General features: G+C 43.2%; 1 long non-coding RNA gene across 1 annotated transcript in view; it reads left to right on the top strand.

The window, feature by feature from the left end:
* LOC114279344 (uncharacterized) overlaps positions 1–23,138 on the top strand; it is a 32,692-nt gene extending 9,554 nt beyond the window's left edge. The window contains exon 2 of the long non-coding RNA XR_003635228.2: positions 22,707–23,138. This is a non-coding gene — a long non-coding RNA (uncharacterized LOC114279344). The remainder of the gene's footprint in view (positions 1–22,706) is intronic.
* Positions 23,139–23,943: the final 805 nt, after the last annotated feature.

Below are 23,943 nucleotides of genomic sequence, written 5' to 3'. Positions count from 1 at the left end.
CCATGAGCAATTTATTTTCGAGCATGTTGTAAACTGATATAAGGCTTATTTTGAGCCCCTCTTCAACATTGGAGAAGGGCTCAACATTGTTTGGTGTCTCCATGTGGCACTTGTAGTTCAATCCCTTATTTGGCCCCCATTTTGTATAAATTGATAACCCTCTTTGCTTCTGTTTTTGGACCTTGGTCCGAACTGAAAGTGGCCTTATTTTGGCCTATACTTCATGTTTCATTAACACTTTTTTTCTGTTTGGTGATTATTTTGTATACTTCATGTTTTAGCACCTTTTGAGCCTCATTTTGCATCATATTTTTAGCATGTTTGTATACTGATTTTGAGGCTTCCATATACTGTAAATGTTCATATTTTTGGTCCATCTTCAGTGTTGTAGAAGGAAATTTTTCAGTTTGGGTTTTGCTTATACCACTTGCTTCATTACCGCTCTTTTGGCCCCTATTCTTGCATGCTATTTTTCCCCTACCTATACTTTCTGTTTGGCCATGTTTATAACTGTGAAAGTGCATCTTTTGGGACTGTCTAGCTTCTGTCTTTGCATTGCATGTCCATATTGCGCATGTTTGGCATAGCTATAGGCCATTTCGGATGCCTAATGTTGCATTTCGGGACATTTCCTTGCATTTCATGTCATTTCGCCTCATTTCGGGACTGTTTTCCCCCATATTTTAGTGCTGAAATTTTGTTAGCATGCTTGCATATCATTTTTGCCATGTTTCATCACATTTTGTCATTGCCTCGGTTTGCGTGCCCGTGTGCACGCATTTCGAGGCACTCCATTTTTATCCGACGGCATCCTATGTGAGTGTGGCTGAGGCTCACTCATGTTGGTATAAGCCCATTTGTCATTTTCATGCCATTTCATTGTATTTTATCATTACCTCGGTTTGCGTGCCCGTGTGCACGCATTTCGAGGCACCTCATTTTTATCCGTCGGCATCTTATGTGAGTGTGGCTGAGGCTCTCTCATGTTAGTATAAGTCCATGTTGCATTTTCCATGTCATTCGCATCGCTTTTGCATCGCCTCGGTTTGCGTGCCCGCGTGCACGCATTTCGAGGCACTTCATTTTTATCCGATCGGCATCCCATGTGAGTGTGGCTGAGACTCACTCATGTTGGTATAAGCCCATTTGTCATTTTCATATCATTTCATCATATTCTGTCATTGCCTCGATTTGCGTGCCCGTGTGCACGTATTTCGAGACACATAGCATTGTCTCGGTTTGCGTGCCTGCGTGCACGTATTTCGTGACACATACTATTGCCTCAGTTTGCGTGCCCGCGTGTACGTATTTCGAGACACATATCATTGCCTCGGTTTGCGTGCCCGCGTGCACATATTTCGAGACACATATCATTGCCTCGGTTTGCGTGCCTACGTGCACGTATTTCGAGACACATAGCATTGCCTCGGTTTGCATGCCCGTGTGCACGCATTTTGAGACACTTCATTTACACAGCATTTTACCATTGCCTCAGTTTGCGTGCCCGCGTGCATGCATTTCGAGGCACCTCATTTTCATTGCATTCTGTCATTTTTTCGGTTTGCGTGCCCGGGTATACGCATTTCGAGGCATTTCACTTTCATAGCATTGTGTATGTTAGGATTGTATATTAGTTGCATTTCATGCATATCATGCATATTGCGTCATGTCCGGAATAGGAGTTAGCCCGGGCACGGGAAACGAAGTACATTTCGTACTTCGAGTGACGGAATATGTCTCAATTCCCAGTCACCGACACTCCGGATTATCCATGATGGAGTTAGGTTTTAGCTGTAGTTTCATGTGCATTCATCCTATATTGAGTAGTGCATTTCGACTCCTCGGCCATCATGCCTCGGTATGCGTAATTGGTGGCACGAGGTTCGAGACATGCATATATCTGTGCAAATACATTGCTATGCCCCTTTCCTGCTCTCTGCTGCAGCAAAACGCAGAATCAGCAACTTCTTGGGACTTGGCACGCATTTCAAGAACAGGTGTAAACAGAGGCTAATTGGGGCATTCCGGTGGATTTCCGCGCAAGACAATCCGGACATGCATCATCCACCAGAAGCAAGGCAGTCCCTGGCTTGCACGCCAGTTTTTTTATTTGCTTTCTAGTTTATTCATTAATTAATTAGAATTCTGTAATATTTTAGACTGTAATATTCTTTTATTTGGGACTGTAATATTTGGACTGTATTACTTATTCGGACCCTCCGAGTGAGGGCATAACTGTAATAAGTGTGCGTGAGTGTGATGTATGTCTTCCAACCCCACGTCTTTCTCCCTTTTATTTATCCGCTTATGATGGTTAGATTAGGGCATATTTAAATTAGCATACAGTATGACAGCATGTTTGCATCATCCATCTGTATTGCATGCACCGGGCTCGGCACATCATACTAACTGCATTGTACTTTCAATTCTAAATTGAATACATGATAGTTGTAGCATTTCATATACCATCTTAGAATAGCCGAGCCTGCTATAGTTGCATTTTGCATGTGTTGCATTAGGCATTTTTGTATACTTAGGATCATGCATGATTTCTAATTAACTTCCTTTTTTTGGCTTGGAGTACTCGGTAAGTTTTATGCTTTAGCATCCTTGCATGCGTGTGAGTGACTGCCATGAATAGCATGCTTACCATGAGGCTAATTGCTAATGTGATATAACTGCCTGAATGCCTGTGGGTGAAGGTTGGGTTATTTGAATTGGAATAATTCATCAAATGTGTGTTTTAAGCCCACTAGATAGTGGCAAAATCATGTTTTCTAAGCCCACCCGAGGGTGGCAAATCCACGTCTTAGCCTACTTGCGGGTAGCACCATCAAACCATTTTCAAATAAACAAGCATGAAATGTTTTGTTCTAATTCGGACGACCCAGTCTATATTTATATGCTGCGAGCATCACATAGTAACCTAGGCTAATAACCGGAATAAGAACATACAATGTTTTCAAAAATTGATATCATGGTTAGTAGAGGCCAGTCTATGACCGGGCGAGCGGGGGTGCTCACGAAGTGACCTTCCCCAATCGTACCCAAGTTCCCGAACCGAGGCAACTTTGGTGATGACGGACACGTGGCCTTTTGGCACCGAGTCAGGGTTTCCTAAATTTCCCAAAATAAAATATTTAGGTGGCGACTCTGTATCTGGCAAAGCAGTCCATGTTTGGCACTTCTTTCAAAAATCTGTTTTTTCTCAAAACGATTTGCCGGATTTGGACTCTTTGGTTCAGACTTAGAACCGTGACTACAAAGTCGAGTCCGAGCTGTGGCGAGGTCCCCCGCGGGCTTGTTACAGTTTCTGGCGACTCTGCTGGGGATTTAGAGAACTTGACTCGAACTCTTGATATCTGTTTTTAACTACACTTGTGTGTTTCTTTGCATTGCATTTGCATTGGTGCGCCTAGGACACCGTGTTTGCCATCTGCTATTCCTGAACGGTTTGCCAGAGGCTTGTCTTGTCAAGGCATGACCATAAGGCTGACCGGTTGTGGGCTCTGCCAGTATGGGAACACAAACCCCGGTTTTACCGGGGCACCCTCTTTGACCATTCGACCTAGTGCATATTCGGATCCATAGTGACCATTCCAAATTAGGACAGGTCGCTTACCCGTTTATAGGTTGTTTGAAGCCGCTGTGTGCGTAATGAAACCCTAGCTCCTGACAAAATAGGACAGGGAAACCCTACCCCAACATAGGGGTGTTTTGGCTCTCACTTATCTGTTATGTGCTTTAGAGTGCGTCTCTACAGGAATGCATGTATCAGTATATGAGTTTGGGCATCAGGCCTGCGGGCACCAGTTTGCGAATTTTGGCATCAGGCCTGCGGGCATTACTATCAGTGTTTGGGAGTCAGCTTTACCCGTGGGTTTCAGACTCAGATTTTGAGGCCGAATTTTGGGCAGAATTCAGTAGAGGGCACACTCATTCAACTATGCTCGTATCTGTTCAGGTGAAATCAGGCTGAGGTGCTGTCTGTTTTCTCTTTTGCTAGGTAGTCTTGGAACTGTCGCTTCAGAAGGCTCCGATATCCCCCGAGGTTCATCGAACTTGTGCTTATAGACTTTGTCAGGTCAGAGATTCAGTTCAAGGGTAATCAGTGTTCTTTCGCTGAGGCAAGGTAAAGAAAAGCCGGTCAGGGCTCATATGTTCATCTAATCCGTCAGTCGCCAGTCACATCACCTTTGTTCAGACTCAACAGGCCATGATGGCACAAGGTTCGGAGGAGTTTGCGGCTATGACAGCAACGCTAAATCAGGGAACTACCATGCAGGCTGAGACCAGTATTGAAACGCAGCGCCCATCTGAGGCATCTGCCTCACATCCAGCTTTGGGACCCCAGCCGAACTTTGATCCAATTCCGCCAGTTGAAGACTTGCAGTGTCTGAATCCTCGAGAAGGCTTGGCTCAAGCTCAGATGCTCAGACCCCTGGTGCAGCCTAATGAGAAAACTCAACCCTTTAATGTTGATGAGTTCAATCCGACTGCAGTGAAAATTGCAAACCTTGAGAAGCAATTCAAAAGGGCACAGGGCCTTAACTCCATTCCTGGCATTGAGGATGGGCACACCGAGGCTTCCATCCGGCTCCCAGACAGATTCAAAATGCCATATATCGACCGTTTCGACGGGTCTGGAGATCCAATGGTACATATCCGACTTTTCTTGGATGTCCTAAAACCGATGGGTCTGACTAAGCCACAAAAACTCTCTCTGTATGGAAGAACCCTGTCGGGTGTAGCAGCTACCTGGTATACCAAATTGGAGGATACAGTGAAGCAAAACTGGGAAGAACTGGCTGAGGCCTTTGTCGATCAGTATTCCTACAATACCCAAGTTGAAATGACCATCCAAGAGCTTGAAGCAACTCGCCAGAACCCAACAGAGCCTTTTGTGAAATTTGTTGCAAGGTGGAGAGCAAAGGCAGCACAAATGACAGATCGTCGCCCTTCTGAGAAGGATCAAGTGCAGATGATGGTCCGAAACCTCGAGCATGATATGTTGCAAAAGTTGATAGTCGCTCCACTATTCACTTTCAAAAGTTTGCATGAACTGGGGGTTCAAGTCGAGAATGCGTTCAACAGCGGGATCATTCCCAGGACAAGGGAACTGACAAGGAAAGTGATTTCAGGAAGTACCAATGCTAGTAGTAGCGCTATTCCCAAACCCACCGAAATCAATACGATCGCCACAGCTGACCCTTTTGCCAAACCAAGCCTACAAACAGCTGGCCCAGTCCGAGCTCAGGGTAGAACTTTCACCCCCCTCTATATGAGCCTGACTAGCACACTGAAAGCCTTGATGGAAAAAGGGCATCTCAAACCCCTCGATCCTCAACCTCTTCCCAACCCACTCCCAGCCAGACATAACCCCGCCAAGTACTGTGTGTACCATCAGCAGCGCGGTCATGGCACCGACCGTTGCTACCGCCTTCGTCATGAGGTCCAAAATCTCATCGACAACCGGACGATAGCTCCACCTTCAGACCCCAATGACCAAACATCTCCTGCCTACCTCAATCACATCCACATACTGCCATCCACCTTTGACCCCAGTATATACATCACCCCGGCCCATCTACCCAAGCCTGAGGTGTTTATCCCAGAAAGCATGGACTTATGCATGATGGGAACACCCGAACCTCAACCATCTCAAACCCATGAACCCACTACTTCTGAGTTGATGGGAATGATTAAAGATCTTCAAAAAACCGTGATGGATCTGGCCTCCGGGACATTGGCTCCATCATCGACCATACCACATACCGGGAACTTCATGTCAAAAGACTCCCCGATGTTGGGACAAGCTGCATTTGAGGAAGGCCAATCCCTTGGCAAAGTGGAAGCGACTGGTAAGAGCAAGGTAGGGGCAGGCATTGGTCCCCATGAACACCTTCGGTGGGATATTGAGGCTTTGAAAGCCGAAGGGCTGAACAAGCAGCAAGTACTCGCAGTTGTTGCAGAAATTGTAGATAACACTTTCGCCACTCAGCATGAGATTAGTCTGAATCAAGGGGCAATCCGGGAGAAGGGCCGCTGTACCAGGAATGTTCCTTTCAGCTCTAAACCCTTACTCGGAAGAGATCGGCAAACCAGGCCAGCACCTGCCAATCCCTTTGCTGGTGCACCCAGTAAAAATCCACAAACCTCAAAATACCCACCTCGAGGCCAGAGGGTGTTCGCACCACTATACATGTCTCTATCAGCGGCCTTTAGGATCTTGGTTAGAGAGGGGGATTTGAAGCCCCTGGAGCCGCAGCCATTACCAAAGAACCTCCCTCTCTCGCACAACCCAGCCGACTACTGTGCCTTCCATCAGCAAACCGGTCATGACACTGACATGTGCTTTCGTCTCCATCACGAAATACAAGATCTGATCGACAATGGGGTCATCCCCGCACCAGGTCCTGCAAAGTCTATCAGCACTTGATCAGTGAACTTGTAGGGGATAATGTGATGTGATTGGAGGGATGAACCACCTGCGGGCAGCGCTCAGTTTACTCCAGATATGGTGGATGGCATGCACTGTTTTGAGCATTTGCGAATGCCGGTTTCTGACTCGGGTATTGGGTCAGTCTTGTTGTTTTGTTTTGAGTCTGTCTTTTTGTTTTGAGTCAGTCTCTTTTTATTTTGGATCTGTCTTGTTGTATCGAGTCAGTCCTGTTGTACAGGAGTCGGGTGATTCCGGGGGGTGTTACCTCGGGCGTCACCATTTTGTTTTGTGTTTGTCTTTTCGTTTTGTTTTGAGTCTGTTTCTGCCAGGGAGCCAGTTGTACCAACAGATTTGAATGAAACAGCAGTAATTTTTGCACTTCTATGTTCGCTTCTGCCGTGTGCTAGTTGTGACGGAATCTGAATGAAATGGCAGTACATTCCACCTGCTCTCTTCTGCACCCCAAAATCATTGCATTTAACCTAAGTTTTTCAAAACTTTTTGAACACTGCGGTGAAAACGAAGAGGAAGGAATTCCTCGGGATTTGCAAAACTTTGATCATTTGAGAGAAAGAGAGGCATGCTAAGCCCTTAATGAATGAAATCATGCTTGTTAGCGTGAGTACTGAGAAGGACCCTGGCTTGATCCAGACTGGTTTCACACTACCTTCAGCGCGAGCGATTTGTCGCTTTCTTAAAAACTTTCAAAAACAAAATGTTTTGCGCGGTCTTGCGAAGACCTGTGTGGAATCGCTCTTGAGATTGTGCAGCCTAGGATCGCTCTCAGCCTTGAGACTCAACCCCTTCGCTTCCAAACCTTGAACTTGAAATCAGAAGGTTCGACGGTCAACTACGATGTGAGGCCTGTGTGGCTAGATTTGAAGCAGCCCTCGAACAAGAGGCACCAAAGTCAGGTCAAGAAGATCAGATCTCATCAGAAGAAGCTTGCAAAGCAAAGCAAAGCAGCAGCCATTCTCCTGGATTCAGATGACTCCAGGATCTCAAAACCATTTGGCACGGACTTGTTATACTTTTACCCTTGAGAGGCTCGCTGGGCCGAAAACCCGGAAGGGCGACCCAGGCAAAAGTTAGAGCAAGAGGAAAAAAATACAAAAAAAGAAGAAGCAAAAAATGCAAAAAGAAAAAAAAAAGAAGAGAACAAAAAAGAAAGATGCAAAGAAAAGAACGAAAAAAATCAAAAAAGGAAAAAGAAATGAAAAGAATTGAAAAGAAAAGAAGAACAAAGCTCGCAAGGTCGAAAACCCGCAACGGGCGCCTTGGCAAAAGTTAGAGCCTAAAAAGGAGAGGTTAATACCCGAGTGTACCTTAACCCCGAACTACGTAAGGCTTGATTCCCATCTTTGAGATACGTAGGCAACTTCATTCTGAAGTCCAGCCGTAAAACACTTCAAACTCAATCATGTCCATGTAATGGTTCTGATAATCTTTGCCTTCTCTATATCTGAGAGTCTGGTTGCGTTCGTCGCTCTGAGGACTGACTACAATACACTACGGTGCCATTCAAACAAGGGGCAACTTTCCGTTGCCATTCAATGCGCTGCGGTGCTATCCAAACAAGGGGCAACTTTCCGTTGCCATTCAGAACGCCGCGGTGCCATTTCAAACAAGGGGCAACATTCCGTTGCCATGCAGTGTCCTTCAGACAAGGGGCAATTTTTCATTGCCATGGATCCGAGGTTGCGCATCTCAAGAGTAGGTCCCATGCTCGTAGAGCAGTGGTCGTTTACGAAAATAGTTTTTGAGAATTTTTACTGAGGTTGACTAATCTTCTCGAAAAGTATTCCATTTTCAAAACTGGACCATTTCTTGGACCCAAAAAAGGAAAACTCTCAGTGCTCACTGCCTAACTTGCATGATTTTAAATCAGAAAATTGAACAAGTATGTTAATCTAACTCTCATTTTGGTCAAAAATTTTTTTTTAGGAGAAAACTAAAACTAAAAAATGGTCAAAATGATGAACTACGGGCACAGTTGAGTCAGGCTTCCTGTCTTTTCCCCATTGTCAACATACTTGCCAAGAAGGGCACTTTACCTGCCAGAATAGGGCACAACTGAAGTTAACAACAAAGGGCTGAAAGCTCTCTCATCCTCCAAGCAACGAGGTATCAAGCCAAGTGCGAAGCACGAACCGGACTGGGACAAGATATTCCACTCCCTTATCTGGGCAGATCTTATCACGTCCAAGCTCCCCAGCAAAGCATCATCAACTGATGTTAGCTGCGGATTTGCCACACACCCAGTTGTAGCGCAACCCTTCCGTGGGAGGAATTCACTAGCTGTGAGCGGAAGAAAGAGAATCTAGCAGAATGCTAGGGGCACGAGCCCACAGTTTGCTATTCGTCCATCAACCACCCAGGGGAGGGATGAAAAATGAGAGAATGAAGAATAGAGAGATGTGCGATGAGAGGAAAAGTGAGAAGAGGGCTTTTTCAGAAAAACAGAGCTTGAGGGCCGAGTGATGTGAGAACCACAAATGAGAAAGGGTGGGAAACACTACCCGGTGAAACAGGCTCCCTGTGCACGTCTGAGTGTCGTGTCTTTTTGTTTTATCTCGATTCTTGTTTTGAGTCGTTTCGAGTGTTACTCGATGTGTCTAGGTTGTGTGCCTTTTATTTCCTTGTTGAGTCGTTTGCTGTGTTCAGTCGTAGGCTCGATACCCGGTCAAGAGCTCATTTATCAATTTCAAAATAAAATCGTTTTGCGCTCCGAGTGTCGTGCCGTTCTCCACATCTGTGCAAAACAAGATTCATTCTTTCATAAAACCGCAGGGTTCAGCCCAAGTCATGTCAGAACAGCAAAACAAGGACCTATCCGAAGCTATATAAGTTCCGGACTGCGAAGCAAAAGAAAATAGGGAAAATTTTGAGCATCTGAGTGTGTTTCACCTTCGGAAAATTCTGAGATTGCATTCCATATGTACCTCTTCAGGCCTTGCCAGTGCCCTGAAGAATGAGCGTGCCTCTACTCCAAGCTTAAGCATGCTTCAAGTCAGAATGGCAATTAAAGCAGCGGCAGCAGATGTTACCTCTCGCCAGTATGAACAGGGTGTGCCCCTTTGAGCTAAGTGTGTTGCAAAGTCTTCTAAGAGGTAAATCAGAGGCATCAGAGTACATATTTGATACTCCTCAACTACATAGAATGTGAATTTTCATATACACTATTGTTGCATGCATAGAATATGCTTTGCTCTCGATTCTGCATAGAATTTGCTTTCAATATTGCATAGAATATGCTCCTGTTTCTTGCATAGAAAATGCTCATATCTTTTGCATAGAAAATGCACTCTTCCATACTCGCATAGAAAATGCACCTCATTTGCATGGAACATGCATTCACTCGCACCATCTTGTGCACTTACACTTTGTATCTCACTAGCACTGTCTTGTGCATCTTGTGGTTGTATTTCACTCGCACTATTTTGTGCATTGCATTTCAATTGCGCTGTTTAGCGTATCGCACCGTCTTGTGCGTTTCAATCGCGCTGTTTAGCGTATCGCACTATCTTGTGCATTTCAAAATCAATCGCGCTGTTTAGCGTATCGCACTGTCTTGTGCGTTTCAATCGCGCTGTTTAGCGTATCGCACTATCTTGTGCATTTCAAAATCAATCGCGCTGTTTAGCGTATCGCATTGTCTTGTGCGTTTCAATCGCGCTGTTTAGCGTATCGCACTATCTTGTGCATTTTAATCGCGCTGTTTAGCGTATCGCACTGTCTTGTGCGTTTCAATCGCGCTGTTTAGCGTATCGCACTATCTTGTGCATTTCAATCGCGCTGTTTAGCGTATCGCACTGTCTTGTGCGTTTCAATCGCGCTGTTTAGCGTATCGCACTATCTTGTGCATTTCAAAATCAATCGCGCTGTTTAGCGTATCGCACTGTCTTGTGCATTTCAATCGCGCTGTTTAGCGTATCGCACTTTTTGTGCATTTCAATCGCGCTGTTTAGCGTATCGCACTGTCTAGTGCATTTCAAATCAATCGCGCTGTTTAGCGCATCGCACTGTCTAGTGCATTTAAAATCAATCGCGCTGTTTAGCGTATCGCACTGTCCTGTGCATTTCAAATCACTCGCGCTTTCTTGCGCATTGCACTATTTTGTGTACCTTACTTGCATTTTGCATGCATTCCATCGCGCTATCTTGCGCATCTCACCTGTACTTGTTAGTGCATTGTATCGCGCTATCTTGCGCACCTTATTGGTATCGCACTGTTTTGTGCATTCACTCTGCATCGCACTATTTTGTGCATCTGTTTAGCACTGTTTTGTGCATTCACTCTGCATCGCACTGTCTTGTGCACTCCCCGGTCTAGGAGATCTTAAATCCTCCGGTCTACGGAGACCTTAAATCCTGCATCTTTATTCGCACTGTCTTGTGCACTCCCCGGTCTAGGAGACCTTAAATCCTCTAAAGGTGCAATTCCTTTGGTGTTTGTCGTGCCCGAACGACTTCCGGTGGCCCGGTATAGCCACCTGCCTATGTTTGCAGTGAGTTCCTAGGAGACCAACTGCGACGGTGGAAACTAGAGTTCGAATGGCTCATGCCTAGAACACAAAGGTTCGGGATTTCCGTGACTAAAGTCTGGTTTAAATACCCTGAGGCGCGTCCTCGGCTTGAAATCTGTATGGAAGCCCCATAGGTTGAGATAGCATGTATGCACCTCAATTCTGGATACTGAACCAACCTAGTCTGTCACCCCGTTGGAGAATAGGGAAAGCTGCGACCTTGGTCAGGAAGAAAAGTAATACCTGCAGTTCAACCAAGAAGGAGCGAAAGATCCCCAGCAGCATGAGGTAAGTCATTGCCAATTGCCCCTGTAAGGTACCTTTACCTCTTAGCTATTACATTGCATTTTAGCCACTACGTTACAGTGCATTGCATGAATCCCCAACTCTTCAAACCGGCTTCGCTTAACGTATAAGTCCAACTTTCAAACCGGCTTCGCGTGGCGTATAAGTCCAACTTTCAAATCGGCTTCGCGTAGCGTATAAGTCCACTCTTCAAACCGGCTTCGCTTAGCGTATAAGTCCAACTTTCAAACCGGCTTCGCGTAGCGTATAAGTCCACTCTTCAAACCGGCTTCGCTTAACGTATAAGTCCAACTTTCAAATCGGCTTCGCGTAGCGTATAAGTCCAATTATCAAACCGGCTTCGCGTAGCTTATAAGTCCAATTATCAAAATCTCCCTGCATATCATTTCGCATTTTGCCCCCTGCCTGCGGGTACATTTCTGTTTATCTTGTATGTTTGTCTAAGTCTTCGGCCTTGTCAAAAATGGGTCGTCTCTGGGCTTTGACATTCACTCCCGTCACTTGTGACTTCCGAGTTCTGTCAAAGAGGGGCAACTGTAGACACCCCATTTTTGACCGACCTTGAGACTCAGACGTCACCGATTGAGCACTTGGTGATATTGCATAATGTGCTCGTTCAGAAGTTTCAGAGTCGCGGCTGCGAGCCCCGCCTCCGGACTTCCGGACCTTCTTCGGTGCCTTGCCTCGGTTTGCGAACCAGACTCGGTTTTCTCTGTTTCTTTTCCTAAGGGGAGGGAGAGGTCCCGTAGACCATCTCTCAATGTCCGTAGGCTACATTTGGTGGCCGTAGGCCATTTTGCCCATTTCGGAGTCCGGTTCCCGGTTTTCGGAGCCGTCAGGCCGTGTGCCTCGGTTCGGGACCGCCTAACCATCTCCGTTTGCTCTGATTTTTGGCATACATCTTATTTTCTCCCTTTTGAGGGACATTGGGGTCTGAGAAACCCACTTCGTGGCCGAACGCCACTTTCGGTGTTTAACGGGCAGTTTCCGGGGCCCCGAACTGCGTGTTTTGGCCCCCGAACATTCGTTTTGCATCGGTTTTCGTTTATTTTTGGCAGGTACCTCTGTTTTATCACCAGGAAGGTCACTGGAGGGTGGGAGGCTAGTAATTGTTGCAGCAACCAGTTATCTCTCCTCCGGAGCCTCCCGGCGCCCGTTTTTCCAACTTCCGGGCTAATGTTGAACACCCTAGGGGTAGTGTTGCCAACTTTCAACCACATAACTGTGATCTACACACCTTGGAGGACCCAAAAAAGTCATGGCCGGCCATTAATTGTTATTTCCATTTTTGCCCCTCCTCTTCCGGGCCAATGTTGAACACCTTGGGCCCACTTTCTTGAACTTTGAACCACATATCTGTGATGTACACACTTGGGAGGACCCTAAAAGTTTATGGCCGGCCATTAATTTTTCTTTCCATTTTTGCCCCTCCTCTTCAAATGCAATGTTGAACACCCTGGAGTCACTGTTGCCAACCCCAAACCACCTATATGTGATCTACACACATGAGAGGACACCAAAAGTTGGTGGGAGGCTAGTAATTTTGCCAAAAAGCCAACTTCTTTTTGGTCAAAAGTGGTTCAGCATGAATCCGGGAAGGAGAAAAAGCTGCGCGGCTTCACCGAAACGGGCGTAACTCTTTGCACAAGAGGAATTAAGATATGAGGCCACCACCATTGGAAAGCTTACTTCCGGGGCTTCATTTTGCACTCAAGAATCTCCCAAGTCCAAGTCCGGGGGGGAGAGATGTGGTTGGTTGAAGTCCGCTTGGACTGAATCTGCGCGGCTTCACGGAAAAGGGCATAACTTTTTCTACAGGAGGAATTTTAATGCAAGGTTTGCGCCATTGGAAAGCTAACTTATGGGGCTTCATCCTATGGGGTGACCGGCCATTTTTTCTGGCCGGCCGGCCGTTTTTTTTCTTTGACCTAGCCGGCCGGCTATGTTAAGTGGCTGGCCGGCCACCTGCAACAAAAGTGATAGGCCGGCCTGCTTCTTCAGGTTGAGTGCATTCCAGCTGTGCCTTGGTTTTCTCCCAAAAATATCTACATCCGGGGGGACCCTTTTGGGGGAATTTTGCTCTCCTTTATGCCCCACCTTTACACCCTTTTTTTGGTCCATATAACCAGCTACCAACATGCATTAGAGGGGTTAGAAAAATTACTCTTCAAGCTTCCATAGCCAACTCCATCTTCTTCCTTCTCAATTCTTCAAAAAACCCTAACTCCCTAACCATCATTCCTTCTACACCACCAAGCTCTACCACCACCATCTCATTTCCAGCAACAAGGAAGGATTCTTGAAGGTTAAAGAAGCTGCAAATCCATCCAAGAAGCAACAAAAGCTTGAATCTTCAAGGGTAAGTAACACTTTTACCCTTTTGACCCTTTTTCTTGATCTATTTCTAAGCCCCACTTATTTTGGGTTTCAAGCTCCGGCCCTAACTGAAAAGGGCCATATTTTGAGCTCATCTTCACTTCTCATTAAGGGCTCAACCCTGTTTGAGCCCTCCATAATACACTTGCTTCATTGATCATCTTGTATGTCATAGTTTTGCATGCTATTTTTGACCCATGAGCAATTTATTTTCGAGCATGTTGTAAACTGATATAAGGCTTATTTTGAGCCCCTCTTCAACATTGGAGAAGGGCTCAACATTGTTTGGTGTCTCCATGTGGCACTTGTAGTTCAATCCCTTATTTGGCCCCCATTTTGTATAAATTGATAACCCTCTTTGCTTCTGTTTTTGGACCTTGGTCCGAACTGAAAGTGGCCTTATTTTGGCCTATACTTCATGTTTCATTAACACTTTTTTTCTGTTTGGTGATTATTTTGTATACTTCATGTTTTAGCACCTTTTGAGCCTCATTTTGCATCATATTTTTAGCATGTTTGTATACTGATTTTGAGGCTTCCATATACTGTAAATGTTCATATTTTTGGTCCATCTTCAGTGTTGTAGAAGGAAATTTTTCAGTTTGGGTTTTGCTTATACCACTTGCTTCATTACCGCTCTTTTGGCCCCTATTCTTGCATGCTATTTTTCCCCTACCTATACTTTCTGTTTGGCCATGTTTATAACTGTGAAAGTGCATCTTTTGGGACTGTATAGCTTCTGTCTTTGCATTGCATGTCCATATTGTGCATGTTTCGCATAGCTATAGGCCATTTCGGATGCCTAATGTTGCATTTCGGGACATTTCCTTGCATTTCATGTCATTTCGCCTCATTTCGGGACTGTTTTCCCCCATATTTTAGTGCTGAAATTTCGTTAGCATGCTTGCATATCATTTTTGCCATGTTTCATCACATTTTGTCATTGCCTCGGTTTGCGTGCCCGTGTGCACGCATTTCGAGGCACTCCATTTTTATCCGACGGCATCCTATGTGAGTGTGGCTGAGGCTCACTCATGTTGGTATAAGCCCATTTGTCATTTTCATGCCATTTCATTGTATTTTATCATTACCTCGGTTTGCGTGCCCGTGTGCACGCATTTCGAGGCACCTCATTTTTATCCGTCGGCATCTTATGTGAGTGTGGCTGAGGCTCTCTCATGTTAGTATAAGTCCATGTTGCATTTTCCATGTCATTCGCATCGCTTTTGCATCGCCTCGGTTTGCGTGCCCGCGTGCACGCATTTCGAGGCACTTCATTTTTATCCGATCGGCATCCCATGTGAGTGTGGCTGAGACTCACTCATGTTGGTATAAGCCCATTTGTCATTTTCATATCATTTCATCATATTCTGTCATTGCCTCGATTTGCGTGCCCGTGTGCACGTATTTCGAGACACATAGCATTGTCTCGGTTTGCGTGCCTGCGTGCACGTATTTCGTGACACATACTATTGCCTCGGTTTGCATGCCCGCGTGCACGTATTTCGAGACACATATCATTGCCTCGGTTTGCGTGCCCACGTGCACGTATTTCGAGGCACATATCATTGCCTCGGTTTGCGTGCCTACGTGCACGTATTTCGAGACACATAGCATTGCCTCGGTTTGCGTGCCCGTGTGTACGCATTTTGAGACACTTCATTTACACAGCATTTTACCATTGCCTCGGTTTGCGTGCCCGCGTGCATGCATTTCGAGGCACCTCATTTTCATTGCATTCTGTCATTTTCTCGGTTTGCGTGCCCGGGTACACGCATTTCGAGACATTTCACTTTCATAGCATTGTGTATGTTAGGATTGTATATTAGTTGCATTTCATGCATATCATGCATATTGCGTCATGTCCGGAATAGGAGTTAGCCCGGGCACGGGAAACGAAGTACATTTCGTACTTCGAGTGACGGAATATGTCTCAATTCCCAGTCACCGACACTCCGGATTATCCATGATGGAGTTAGGTTTTAGCTGTAGTTTCATGTGCATTCATCCTATATTGAGTAGTGCATTTCGACTCCTCGGCCATCATGCCTCGGTATGCGTAATTGGTGGCACGAGGTTCGAGACATGCATATATCTGTGCAAATACATTGCTATGCCCCTTTCCTGCTCTCTGCTGCAGCAAAACGCAGAATCAGCAACTTCTTGGGACTTGGCACGCATTTCAAGAACAGGTGTAAACAGAGGCTAATTGGGGCATTCCGGTGGATTTCCGCGCAAGACAATCCGGACATGCATCATCCACCAGAAGCAAGGCAGTCCCTGGCTTGCACGCCAGTTTTTTTATTTGCTTTCTAGTTTATTCATTAATTAATTAGAATTCTGTAATATTTTAGACTGTAATATTCTTTTATTTGGGACTGTAATATTTGGACTGTATTACTTATTCGGACCCTCCGAGTGAGGGCATAACTGTAATAAGTGTGCGTGAGTGTGATGTATGTCTTCCAACCCCACGTCTTTCTCCCTTTTATTTATCCGCTTATGATGGTTAGATTAGGGCATATTTAAATTAGCATACAGTATGACAGCATGTTTGCATCATCCATCTGTATTGCATGCACCGGGCTCGGCACATCATACTAACTGCATTGTACTTTCAATTCTAAATTGAATACATGATAGTTGTAGCATTTCATATACCATCTTAGAATAGCCGAGCCTGCTATAGTTGCATTTTGCATGTGTTGCATTAGGCATTTTTGTATACTTAGGATCATGCATGATTTCTAATTAACTTCCTTTTTTTGGCTTGGAGTACTCGGTAAGTTTTATGCTTTAGCATCCTTGCATGCGTGTGAGTGACTGCCATGAATAGCATGCTTACCATGAGGCTAATTGCTAATGTGATATAACTGCCTGAATGCCTGTGGGTGAAGGTTGGGTTATTTGAATTGGAATAATTCATCAAATGTGTGTTTTAAGCCCACTAGATAGTGGCAAAATCATGTTTTCTAAGCCCACCCGAGGGTGGCAAATCCACGTCTTAGCCTACTTGCGGGTAGCACCATCAAACCATTTTCAAATAAACAAGCATGAAATGTTTTGTTCTAATTCGGACGACCCAGTCTATATTTATATGCTGCGAGCATCACATAGTAACCTAGGCTAATAACCGGAATAAGAACATACAATGTTTTCAAAAATTGATATCATGGTTAGTAGAGGCCAGTCTATGACCGGGCGAGCGGGGGTGCTCACGAAGTGACCTTCCCCAATCGTACCCAAGTTCCCGAACCGAGGCAACTTTGGTGATGACGGACACGTGGCCTTTTGGCACCGAGTCAGGGTTTCCTAAATTTCCCAAAATAAAATATTTAGGTGGCGACTCTGTATCTGGCAAAGCAGTCCATGTTTGGCACTTCTTTCAAAAATCTGTTTTTTCTCAAAACGATTTGCCGGATTTGGACTCTTTGGTTCAGACTTAGAACCGTGACTACAAAGTCGAGTCCGAGCTGTGGCGAGGTCCCCCGCGGGCTTGTTACAGGGTGTTCTCTGCCACAATGCCACCAGAGGCTCTTGAAATCACCAGGAAATTCATGAATAAGCCTGGAAAGAGAAAAAGCTCATGCTAGGATTTGCGAAGTGATTCGCTGCAGGAATTTTGGCTTTGGATGAAACCCTTACCATACTCCACTCATTCTCTCCAACTGTTCTAACTTTTTATTTTTATTATTATTATTATTATATCAAATAATCAATGCACTCATGTTCCCCACTAACAGTGTCCACTTTTGACCCAAACCATTTTCAATCCATCATTTCTCCTTCACCTTTTGCACCCTACTCACCGACTCTCTCTCCACTTTATCACATGGGTTTGTCCCTCTCTCTCCTCCATTTGATTTCAAAAATCACTTATTTTTATTTATTTTTTCCAAGTCACTTTTCCTCTTTTTTAAATACCCCACTTTATTTTGAAACAATCGCACTGATGTTTTTCATATAATCCATCTATAAATATTTTTTATCTATTTTCTTTCTCCCTTGTTTTCTTTCATTTTATTTTTATATTTTCAACAAAACACTCCCAAAACAAAAACCAAAAAAAAAAAAAAAAAAAAAAAAAAACATTTTACAAACTTGTCATTTCTTCATGCCGGGGATCAACCCCGATCAGCATTTTACACCATAAAAAAAAAATAAAAAATAAAAAATAAAAATAAAAAAACACAAAACAAAACAAAACACAACCGACACAAATCGGAACAGTGGGATTTTTCTTCTCGCTTATTCCGCCGGTCTTTTCTTCTTGCCACCGTCTTGGGCGGCCCTTGCCGGTGTTGCCTCCGTGTTTCCCACTCCACTGGGCATGATCACTACTCCCTGCTCCTCCACTGCAGCATATGGCGGCCCTCCAAATCGGAACATAAAACTGGCCTTCCGCTTCAGCTCCTTGTTTTCCGCCTTTAGCACACTTATCTCTGCTCGCGCATCCTTATACATGCGTTGGAGCAGAGCCAGCTGGGAGTTTAACTGTTGCACCTCATTTGTCCTGCTCTGCAGCCGGTGCGACAAGTTTGTGACCGCAGTCATGGTTTCCACACATGACTTCAGAGTATACTGATTGGCCTCAATATCAGTTTGCACCGCCATTTTTTGCTCCACCGACCGCATCGGAAAGTTCAACGGAGCAAACACAGAGGTGTTTGGTTGAGGTTCACTGGCCACCGCACCAGTTCTCTCTCTTGTTGACTCATTGAGGTCGGGAAAGAGAGTGAGTAGACCACGGGATGAAGAGGCCATGTTCTGGGTAGCTGGACGGGAAGAAGAGGCCATGTTGCTGAGTGTTTCAGAGACGAGTTGGTTACAGAGTATTACCGAGTTTCTCTCTCAACAAAGGAAGAGTTGTTTTCAGAGGATTTTCAGAAGTTTTTTGTCTGCCTCAGCCTCAGCATCAACCTTGGTTAAATAGCGAGGCAGCCACGCGTATCGCGCGCCACTTGACGCCAGACGACAAACGGGCGCGCCAGTCAAGGCACTCACGTGCCTCGCCATCATGTCCGACACATCTTTTTATGACTTGGGCTCGCCTTTTGATGGCACGTCTTTTTATGGATTGGGCACGCCTTTTGAAAGATTGGGCACACCTTTTGAGGGTGCGATTTTTTATGGGTCCGACAAGACTCTGTAAACTGTCCCGACATAGATTCCGGTTAGTTTCTACAAGGGTCCGACAAGACTCTGTAAACTGTCCCGACATTGATTCCGGTTAGTTTCTACAAGGGTCCAGCAAGACTCCGTAAACTGTCACAACAACTGTCACACACTGTCCTGCTACAACGGTCCGACATGACCCCGTAAACTGTCTTCTACAACGGTCCGACATGACCCCGTAAACTGACCTTCTACAACGGTCCGACATGACCCCGTAAACTGTCTTCTACATCGGTCTGACACCGCCATCCAGTGTCCTCTACACCGTTATGACACCACCATCCAGTGTCTTCACCAATGGTCTGACACGACCATACAGTGTCTCCTATCCTCTTTTATTTTTATGTATTTTCTTGTTTTGTTACTCTCTCCAAACTCAAGTTGGTTAGTTCCTATCCCCCTTGAGTTTGCGGGGGGCTGTTAAAATCCACCTACTCTCCACCTACTTCACCCACTTAAACCTACTCCACTAAACCTAACCCACTACACCACTACCACCTCACCTACTCCACTAAACCTAACCCACTACACCACTACCACCTCCACTTCACCTACTCCTTACCTACTACACACTCACCCTCTTCTATATATAGGAATCATGAATCATTGTAATAGAAATCAATATATCAATCAATAATAATACATACAATTTATTCTCTCTCTTTCTCTATACATTATTTCTTACATAAGCTATATGCAAAAGCTGCACCAAACAATTTGGTACAGACTCCCAAATCAAAATAAGTTATAATTACTCCCCAAAAGCTATAACAAACAGTCTAACCAAGTGAGTAACATAGATTTTGCCTAATATAATTATATATATGTACATGTATACACACAGTGCTTAAAATGAAATAAATATCAATAAAACTAAAACTAAATTGTATATATGTATATGCATATAACTACATATATCAACATACTTAATTGGACCTTTTTTTTTTGGGGTAGAAAACTACACGTTTCATGCATTATGCAAAACATAAGTGAATCGTAATGAATCGTACAATTCACTTAATTTAAGATTTAACAACATGAATCAAATTGTTTTGGTTGAAACTCATATGTAATTGTGTGTATTGAATTGCGAATTGCAAGATTCTAACAACCATGGTTGTGAGATACACTTGCAATAGGGATAGATTTGGGAGAAAAGTGATGAAGGTGTTGGTGAAGGTGAAATATGGGTGTATGTGGGGTGAGCAGGTGATTGAATAGCTTTCTTTGGCTCACAATGCGGGGATTTGGAAGAGTATTAGAAGGGGATGGAATGTTTTCTAGTGTCATATGAGGTTTGTGTTGGGAAATAGTTTGAAAGATTTGGTTTTGGTACTACATTTGGTGTGGAGAGAGAAGAGGTTGGAGACGTTATTCCTTGCCTTGTCCAGGATGATAACTGAAAGACAAGCAACTGTTAGTGACTATCTTAGAGCAACTCCATTGGTCATTCCTATAATTTGGAATGCTACAGTACCAAAATATCAAATTTTGGCAACGTTGCTCCATTGGTACAAATACTTTTTTCGCACATCCAAACCATTGCTCATTTCTATCTATTGGATGTCTCACATCCTGACCAGTGGATCAAAACCCTTTCTTGGGTGAGTTGAGTTGGCAAAAATGACATTGCCAAACCTTGTACCAAATTCAACACAAGGTTTGGCAATGCTATTTTTGCAGGCCACTGAGAAATGTTTTTGAGTGGAGACACTATAAATATCAGCAAGTATTGCAGCCTATAAGCTGATTGATTGGGAGGTGAATGATTTATTCACTTTTTGAGTGGCTTAATGATCTGGCTAGTTTTGGGCCATGGTGAAGATGTTTGTGGTGGCTATGTTTGAAGTTCAGAAAAATTTATGCTGAAATCATTCTCCCTATCCAAGGTATATATATATTTTTTTTGTGGACAACAACACGTGGTAAGATTCTCATAATTGACAATCTTATTTGTAGAAAACAGGTGCATGTCAATTGGTTTTGCATATGTAATAGGGATGGTGAATCGGTGGACCACCTTCTTATCAATTGCTTGGCAGCTAGGGAGTTGTGGCTTTGGTTGATTGGTTTGGTGTGGGTCTAGTTTTAGGGAGGTATTACAGTCTTGGATGGGAGCTATGGTTGACAATAATAAGAATAAGGCTTGGAACTTGGGCCCTTTGGTGTTGATGTGGAGTATTTGAAAGGAGCGCTATATAAGATTTTTTGGAGTGGAGACTCCTCTTTTGTGTTGAAGAGTAATTTTTTTGACTATTTTGCGTAGTTGGTTCGTGTGGTGTTGATCTGTCCTTGAACAAATTTTTGGAGTTTGTTGAGAATTTCAAATAGTTTTTGATTTATAGGTGTTTTCCTTTTTGTTCGAATAGCTAGCTTTATGCACGGGTCACAATCCCTTGGTGCCTTTTAATTTCATGTACTTTTATTTTTTTCAAAAAGAAAGAAGAAAGTTTCCTTTGTTTTCTAAGTGAACCGAGGCAATAAGGCTGCCTGAGGCCTAAGCGTGAGGCAATGAGGCAAGTACTCCATAATTCTTAAAAGCATGGAGCATCCAACATTCTAAATACTAATTATCCATAAAAACTTAAAACAACCAACAAAATCCAATATTCCAAATACCAATATCCAACAAAAACATAAGACATCCAACATACACTAATAACATCTTAATATTGGGAAACATACAAAGGCAAAAGAGTTGATTAAATGCTCAGTAAATAATGTTGTCCCCAGTTGTGGCCAAAGTATCAGCTGTGTAGACCATATGAAGAAAAAATGTCTTTACTTTACCAAAGAAAAATAATCAAAAATAAAAAAGAAAAGATGCACCCTATTCATAACATGTTTATTAAAACTTAAAAAATATGCGGCTGTGATCAAATCATAATGGTAGAAAAACCCACTGCATTGAGCGCCTCACGCTTGAGCCTGAGGCGAGTTCTGTGGCCTTGCCTCGCTGAAAGTCACCTCGCTTTAGGCTTTTTGAGGTGTTGTGCTATTCAAAACACTGACTGGTTTCTGTGTTTAACTTCTACATTTCTTTGATAATAAAATCTAGCTTTTCCTTAAATTATTTAATATTGATCTGATTGACAGAATAGTTAAAATCACAGTTTTTTACCAATAGTTGTCAGGATTCTTTTTCCTTTTCCCTTACCTTTTAAAAGGATGGTGAAAATGAATCAGAGAGGGAATGGAATATTCAATGTTAGAGTGAATATTGGTTTCTTGAATTTGTACTATTCTTGAGATGAGGATGAAGATGAGAAGGAAAGTACATTAGGTATGCTAGGAATCATTGTGGCTAACTTTTGTTCTCCAAGCGCTTTCATAACTGTAACTTAATAGAAATTGAATGTCCTTTTTCTTGTAAGAGAAACTCCTACTAAATATGGTTGTTGAAGAAACTTAAAGTGAATTTACCTTAAAACTCGTTATGATGCCACAAACATACATGTAATTCAGAGCTTATCAAATCACAAACCATTGTAGGACAAATTGTAGATGTCCCAGCTGTACCGTAGGGTGCATTACTGCAGTCTTTAAGTGAATCAATTGTTGTAGCCTTTTGGTATGCAATTCTTATATCACTGGACACTAACCATATTTGCTGATGTTTGTGCTTGGATAATAGATAAACAAGAAAAACTGAAAGTAATCAACAAATTGTTGGCTTGCAATACTGTTCAAATTGATTAAATGCATGTTAAGTCACTTGAGATTAGGTTTGCTTGAAGCTCAATCAATGGTTTTAGATTCTTGGAATAGGATTGAAAGTGGAGTGTTTTTTTTTTTTTTTTTTCGTTAAAAATTGTTTTTTTTTTTTTCAACTCAACCTTCTCCCAAGACTCAAATAGTAATGTCATTTTATAATTTTGCAGAACAAGGGCTATCATTTGATGGATAAGAAAGAACCTGGGAAGGAGGTTTCTGAGGACGTGACACGGGAGTCACTAATTGCTCTCTCTTATCGTCTTCCAGAGAAGGATCTTGCTCTAGGTTTCTCACCTGAAAATTTGAATAGTGAGAGTCTGGTTGAAGGTATAGATGGTGATGGAGCAGAGAGGTATAGGTCTAAGCTGATTTCAATATCTTATTCAGAGTCACCAGAGGTCAAAACTGTACCAGTTGCACCGGGAGAATTCAAGGGTTAGCCGAGATTCCTGGTTTTGTATTGTGGATTGTACACACACTTTGTTGTTATGGTTTGTTGTGATTTAGAGCTCAAATGTGTTCTGTGTGAATGACACTCTACAGGTCATCATGATAATAAAATTAAAAACACCTGTAGTTGTCTGCAAGGTTTCTAACAATATGAAATTGTTTGTTTCCTTGTTTTCTTTTATCGCTTCATTAATTTTCTTCGTAGTTAGATGTCGGTATAGTTTGTTTCTTTAATTTTTTTGGGGGGATTAAATGGAATACAAACGAATATAAAGAAAGATGTGATAATATGATTTGCATCTTTGAATTCCTCTGCTGTTTCAGGGCTGTTATTATTTGGTTTGTAGAATCAAATCTGCTTGACCTTTTGGTGATTTGTTTGAGTTTAGTTTAGTTTAGTGTATTTATTTATTTTTTTTGTTGACTGTGATTGATTTGTTTTTGTTCGGATGTGATTTATGTGAATGACTCAAACACAGGGAATTATAAGATTGATAAAATGTTAAACTCAAGTTTTTTATTGTATTGGTACTAAAATTTTGATTTTGATGCAAGAAGTGTATATTTTGGAAATAATGTCGGCCATCTTTTTTCTTGTTGGGTTGGTGATTGAATGACCAAGTAAAAACATAATAGCTTGATTCGGTATTTGATTGTGTTCACATTTGATTTGGAGTTACCTATTTTGTGGATCATTAGATAAGATACTTCAGTTTTGATGCAGGAGGCTTCTGGGCTATCTTTCCACATTTTATTTTTTCATTTTCTTTGGTACATTGACATTTCTTTGAATAACTTAAGTATTGGTTTATATCTTCAGGATTTTGTTAAGTTGCAAAGCTGCATACACCATTATCTTATCCAATGAAGTACAAACGATGTCGTAAAATCATGCTTTGAGGTGGATTTCCATTTCATTATGTCATGTAGTTTTGACTTTAGGATAGGAAGCGA

The sequence above is a fragment of the Camellia sinensis genome, chromosome 2 (assembly GCF_055761805.1).
Source record: "Camellia sinensis isolate YWXY chromosome 2, ASM5576180v1, whole genome shotgun sequence".
Taxonomy (NCBI): domain Eukaryota; kingdom Viridiplantae; phylum Streptophyta; class Magnoliopsida; order Ericales; family Theaceae; genus Camellia; species Camellia sinensis.
The sequence above is the reverse complement of the archived record's forward strand: the minus strand, read 5'-3'. Positions and strand labels throughout refer to the sequence as shown.